Below are 6864 nucleotides of genomic sequence, written 5' to 3'. Positions count from 1 at the left end.
TTCCTCAGATCTAATCTTGGTGGGCATGGCAAAGTCAATTTCACCAGTGTGTTATTCTCTGTGTTTATTCAGGAAGTGGCATCCTATGTTTAAGTAAACCTCACAGTGGCAGGGCAGATACAGAGTGGAACTGGGGTAGGATGAGCACAGGCAGGGCAGACAGAGAGTGGAACTGGGGTAGGATGAGCAGAGGCAGTGCAGACAGAGAGTGGAACTGGGATAGGATGAGCAGAGGCAGGGCAGACACAGAGTGGAACTGGGGTAGGATGAGCACAGGCAGGGCAGACACAGAGTGGAACTGGGGTAGGATGAGCAGAGACAGGGCAGACAGAGAGTGGAACTGGGGTAGGATGAGCAGAGGCAGGGCAGACAGAGAGTGGAACTGGGGTAGGATGAGCACAGGCAGGGCAGACAGAGGGTGGAACTGGGATAGGATGAGCAGAGGCAGGGCAGACAGGGAGTGGAACTGGGGTAGGATGAGCAGAGGCAGGGCAGATACAGAGGAGAACTGGGGTAGGATGAGCACAGACAGGGCAGACACAGAGGAGCAGAGCTGGAAGTTTCCCTCTGCTCCTGGCCCTGGGGCTGAGCCTGAGCTCCCTGTGTGTTGAGCGCCCTCTGCAGGCCAGAGCCCAATGCAGGGAGGTTTGTGTCTGGGCTCTCACTGAACTCCATGCACAGTGTGCAGCACAGTAATACGTGGCCGTGTCCTCTGCTTTCAGGCTGTTCATTTGCAGGTACAGCATGTTCTTGGAGTTGTCTCTGGAGATGGTGAACCGGCCCTTCACAGACTCCACGTATTTTTGCTGGCTTCCATCATACCATATAACTGCCACCCACTCAGGCCCCTTCCCTGGAGCCTGGCGGACCCAGTGCATGCCAGAGTTACTGAAGTCAAATCCAGAGGCTGCACAGGAGAGTCTCAGGGACCCCCCAGGCTGCACCAAGCCTCCCCCAGACTCCACCAGCTGCACCTCACACTGCACACCTGCAAACACAGAGAATCCTGGTCAGCAATGGTCACACACGTCCACTGTTCCTCCCACTCATGTCCATTTGTACACTCAGTTTCCCTTGCTCCTCATACAGCACCTTTCAACAGAGCAACAAGGAGAACCCAGCGCAGCCCCAGCTCCATGGTGCTGGTCTGTGCTCAGTCACTGGTGGAATCAGCTCACAGAGCTCAGGTCAGGGATGGGCTGGTTTTCATGGGCAGAGGGACGTCCTATTTGCATGTCCTCTGCTATAAAGCAGCTCTGGGGGGAAGTCTAGAGATTGGGCTCCCAGAGCAGAGGTGACTGTGCTGGAGGAGTTTGGTGACAATGGTCACCTTGGAGACATCATGATGCACTGACCACGTGCTGTGGTTCACACTGTACCTGCAGCTCCTTGGGAGCCTGAGGCAGAGTGTGAGGACATTGAGAGCTGTCTGGGGTGCAGAGGGACACACATGTCCTCTCACTCTGCCATTGTGCCTGGTGATCGTTCTGTCAGCATTTCTGATCACACACAAAACACAAAGTGCAACATGCCTGTGACCTCCTTGCGCACAGGCAAGAATGTAAAACAATGGTGAATTTGTTTCCACACTGGCAGCGTCTCCTGTGGTATGAGCTCCATGCCTGGTCTGGGCCTGCACAGCCAAGGAGGGCCCACAGTTCCTGGTGTGTTCCAGGAGAATGGTGCTCATCTGTGAGCTCTGCAGAGCCTCCTTCCTGAGCCGAGATCAGGTGTGGCTTTGCCACAGTTTACTTCATTCTGACCGTGAACCAAGACGGCCAGGATTCAGGCAGATGCTTGATAGTGGGCTCTGGTGTATCATTCGTCACTGTCAATCTTTGTTGTTTGTTTTTGTCAGTCATATGTATTGTACATTTGTGAAAATTTCACATGTATTGTATATTGTCATAACTTCAGTGAGTCACTACATGTAACATACACTGCTCATAGGTAAAAATTGATTTGATAACTGTTGATAAATTTTTTAGGTCTTCTTCACATTGTTTTATCAATCATTTGATTTCTTATTTCATGCAATTTTGTACCCAACTTCCGACCTCCATATATCCTGTCCTCCCTCCATCCTTCCTCATTCTCTAGTAACCAACACTTCCTTTTCTGTTCTGTGCAGTCTATTTCTTCTAGACATATTGTGATACTGGTGTTTCTATGGTTGGTTTATTTTCTTAAAGCTAACTTCCTTTAGGTCTATCACAAATGACAGTCTTTCTTACTTTCTGTGTGAGTACTGTTCCATTGTCCACACCTATCCCATTTCCTGTATCTGTTCTTCTCTTGTTGGACCTTTATTTAATCTCAGGCCCTTCCTCAAATTAATGTGTAAAAAATACCCACAAAACCACATAAAACTTTGGAGTTTGCATTCTCAGCAGAAGAACACTTCCCCACACTCTACCAGAAGACCAGTATTTATATCTTCCATGTTTGTGGTAACAGTCATGCTGACTTAGGTGAGGTGATATTTTACTTTGGGATTCATTTGCATTTCATTGATATTAGCATATTATCTTGTACCTTAATATTTCTCTTTGTTGCCAGTCCTGGGGCTTGAACTCTGGGCTTGGGTGCTGTCTCTGAGCCCTTCATCTCAAGGCAAGAGTTCTACTGCTTGAGCCACAGTTGCACTTCCGATTTTCTAATGCTTTCTTGGAGATCAAAGTCTCACAGACTTTCCTGCCTGAGCTTGCTTTGAACTACGATCCTCAGATCTCAGCCTCCTGAGTAGCTAGGATTAAAGACGAGAGCCACCAGCACCCAGATTATTTATCTTTTTAAAGAACTCTCAATGCAGGTCTTCTGATCATTATTTCACTGGGTTTTAGATTTGTCTTTTGTTGTTTCCTTGAGACATTTGTTGGATGATACACCATGGAGAGTAAATACTTTTAGAGACATTATCTCTACTATCCTTATGATGAAGCTTTACTCTTTTGACATTATTTCATGTTGCTGAAGAGGGGTTCCCAGCAATCTCTTTGTGCCTTTTTGTCTTTATTTTAGGCTGTTGCTGTCATATGGAGTAGGAGTGCAGTCACAGGAATGAGCGTGTCGTCTACATTTTAACGTCAGATCTGGCAGCACCACGTTCACTTCTCTCCCTTCCCTGTGTGTCACTGGTGGACATGGATTAAGGGAGTGCTGGTTCTCCCCTCTCATGCATTCAGTGAGCGGTTCTGACCTGCTGTGTGTGCAGAGGGGGAACTCACCTTCCTCTGCCCCAGGCTGAGGTGAAAACCCAAGAACATGTCCTTTCTAGGCTCTCCCAGGTCACTTCACAGTTTCCTGAGAGGCTTCTCTGGTCTTTCTGAAATGTCACCAACTCTTCCCTCCCCTCTGTATGTACCTGTGTGGGATTATCAGACACGACATCCACACTGAACATTGGTCTGATCTCGGTCTTTGCCTTGCACCATATGGATTGGGGCCTTGGCAAGAATGTTGCCACCACGGAATCTGTCCTGAGCTTAGAAGGGTCCTCTGCTCCCACAGACTCATCAGTGATGGAAATGACAGTCTTTCCTGCTTCCCTGCGTGATTGTGTGTGCAGATTATCAGACACGACATCCACATCCAGTGTTGGTCCTGTCTCTGCCTTGTGTGGCTTTACAGACCATCTGTGCTGCAGGAGAGGTTCTGTGGCTGTGGTACCATGGAACTCTGTCCTGAGATCGGTTTCTGACTGTTATGGCTGCGGTACTAAGCTCATTCCCTCTGCTGAGTTGTGCAGCACTGGTCTTTCCTGGGTCTGGTGCAGTGTTCTGTGGCTGACCGACACCACACTCTTCTCAGGTTTAGAGGACAGATTTCAGAGACCTGGTAATTCACTGTCTCTGGAGACAGATGTGCACATTTGCACAGGATGTTCTGGCCTTGCGGCTGTTATAAGCATACTAGCAGTTCCTCTTCAATGTCCTCTCCACGGGGCAGGGCCTTGGCCCGCTGACCTGTGCACAGGTGCTGAGACCAGGCCTGGAGTCACGCTGCTGAGAGGCACGGGCGCTTCTGTGTGGCTGCTCGTGGAAGCAGCACTTGCTGCGGCAGCGGTGTGGGAACAACACCCCTGGTTCCTCTGTGCCTCAGTTGGTGGACCCCGCCCGCAGGACGGCAGTTAGCAGAGAGAAGGTGCTGCCGCCGTACTGAGCCGCGGACTCCTAGTTCTCAGGTCTCAGGTCTCTCCTGCAGCAGTAAAACCTGCTGAGAGCTTTGCCCAGCATTGAGGGGAGCATGGACAACGGAGCCTATATTAATGTTACATGTAATATACGTAGTTATTTTATACAAGAGCACATGTGGTGCATCTGTAGTAATTTTGCCTCCATGAAGCACTAAGATAACTTTTCCCCTGTTCTGTAGAACGTGTGAGTGCACATCTCTGTAAAGGTCAGAGGTAGGCTGGAAGCGGTGGCCATGCACAGCTGCAGTCACCGTCCCCGCCCTACAGCGCAGGCTGCCGTGAGCCCGGTCAGCTGCTCCTGGGACCAGAGCCGGGCCCAGGCCGGTCAGCTGGGAGCCACAGGAGACCAGGCCACTCCATGGGAGTGGAGCCCCACAGCTGAGGTCTGTGTCTGCACCCAAGTCACACCTCGTCTGTGACAGCCCCGCTGCCACCTGTCATTCTCTGGAGATCCTGGGAATAGACTGAGAATTCCCACTGTCTGTTCCCAGAGCCCAGAACTGCGCTTTACAGCACCTCGCCCACAATGTGCATTGTCCAGTGGACAGAGAAGGAGAGGTGTGAGAATGAGTGTCACTGCGTGAGAAACTAAACTAGTCAAAAAGTCAGTTGGGTCAAATTCTGTCCTCCATGTGTCCAGCTCTACAGGCCTGGAAGGCCGAGAGACCAGTGAGGCTCATGGTCATTGACACCGCTCTAATCTGTTCACCACGTGCATTCCAAGCTCTGTGCTGACCAGGAAAACCCAGGCACATCTGCCAGGCTTCACCGGGGCTTCAGCAGAGACCCTACTTTCCTCAGGATGAGATTCTGCTGACCAAGTCAGTCACCTCTGTCAACACAAGGATGGTGTATGTTTCATTCATGGGATGAGGTTTGTTATCATTTTAAATTCACAGCAGAATCCAGAACTCTCTGTATTCATGTGTATTGACCTGTGTTGGTTGTACAAGGAACGACATTATAACTCTCCATACCCACACATGGTGTCCCCTGACAAACGCAGCTCCTCCGGCCTCCGCCTCCTCCCCTCCCTCCTTCAACAACCTCATCAGGTTCCATTTTCTATTTGTATCAAGTATTTGGACCCACCTTAATATCCACTTCCTGCTTCACTTGCTCTGTTCTTCTGAGTGGACACACCCAAAACTGGAATGATTTGGACATGTCTGGGAGGAAGGAGAGGGTCATGTATGTTCAAGATTAAATAATATGAAAATATGTTGTGTCTGTGCATGAAGATGGCATAAGGCAGCTCACAAATGCTGTAGAAAAATAGAGGGATAAGGAGAATGTGGAAAGAATAACAGACGGGATAAATCCTCCTACATTGTAATACATGCCCTATGAGCTCCTATGCTGAAACTCCTTTAGATCATGATTAACCAGGGAGGAAAATGGAGGCAGGGCCTGGCTGTGTTGTGGACATCACAGGAGAGGTGGATCCTAAATCTAGACAGCAATCCTTAACCACCGTTGGACAGAGACGCAGCTCCAACACTCAGGCAGCCGGCCTTTGACCCTGCCTGCTGCTCCTGAGGTCCTGTGCTTCCTGTGTGCTGAGCTCTCTGTTCCTGAGGTCCTGTGCTTCCTGTGTGCTGAGCTCTCTGCTCCTGATGGTCCTGTGCTTCCTGTGTGCTGCGCTCTCTGCTCCTGAGCATCCGTGCAGGAGGTTTGTGTCTGGGCTACCACTGAAGTTCCCTCATGGTGTCTCTGGTACAGTAATACACATCCGTGTCCTCCACTTTCAGGCTGTTCATTTGCAGGTAAGTCATGCTTTTGGAATCATCTCTGGAGATAGTGAACCGGCCTTTCACAGATGCAGCATATTCTGTTGTATGACCATTAGCTTTGTTTCTAATAAAACCAACCCACTCCAGCCCCTTTCCTGGAGCCTGGCGGATCCAGTCCATGTAGTAATCACTGAAGGTGAATCCAGAGGCTGCACAGGAGAGTCTCAGGGACCCCCCAGTCTGCACCAAGCCTCCCCCAGACTCCACCAGCTGCACCTCACACTGCACACCTGCAAACACAGAGAAACCCGGTCAGAAATGGTCACAAACATCCACTGTTCCTCCCACTAATGTCCATTTGCACACTCAGTATCCCTTGCTCCTCATAAATCACCTTTCAACAGAGCAACAAGCAGAACCCAGCGCAGCCCCAGCTCCATGGTGGTGGTCTGTGCACAGTCACTGGTGGAATCAGCTCACAGAGCTCAGGTCAGGGATGGGCTGGTTTTCATGGGCAGAGGGACATCCTATTTGCATGTCCTCTGCTATAAAGCAGCTCTGGGTGTAGAAGTCTCAGGAGGGCAGTGCACAGAGGTGGAAGGCAGGTGGAAGGCAGAGTTTGTTAGATCAGTGGATAAACTGAAATATCTCTAATCAATTGGCTTCTACATTAAACACTAAGTGAATATGAACTTCTTTAAAGAAGTTTAACTCTTCTTTAGTTAGTCAAGATTGCTGAGCCATTTGATTTTTAAAAATTGTATTTCCCTTTTCCTTTTGAATTCTTTCTTACTGTGTTTGTATTTGAGAGGGTTATGGGTACATATGAAAATTAGAACAAGGATGAATAAATACAACAGTGATACTCACCAGAAAGTGTGTGCAAAATGAACTGGGCCTGAACTCTGGGCCTGGGCACTGTCCCTCAGCTCTTCA

Source organism: Dipodomys merriami, unplaced genomic scaffold (assembly GCF_024711535.1).
Source record: "Dipodomys merriami isolate MVZ:Mamm:240054 unplaced genomic scaffold, mDipMer1.0.p SCAF_786, whole genome shotgun sequence".
Taxonomy (NCBI): Eukaryota; Metazoa; Chordata; class Mammalia; order Rodentia; family Heteromyidae; genus Dipodomys; species Dipodomys merriami.
The sequence above is the reverse complement of the archived record's forward strand: the minus strand, read 5'-3'. Positions refer to the sequence as shown.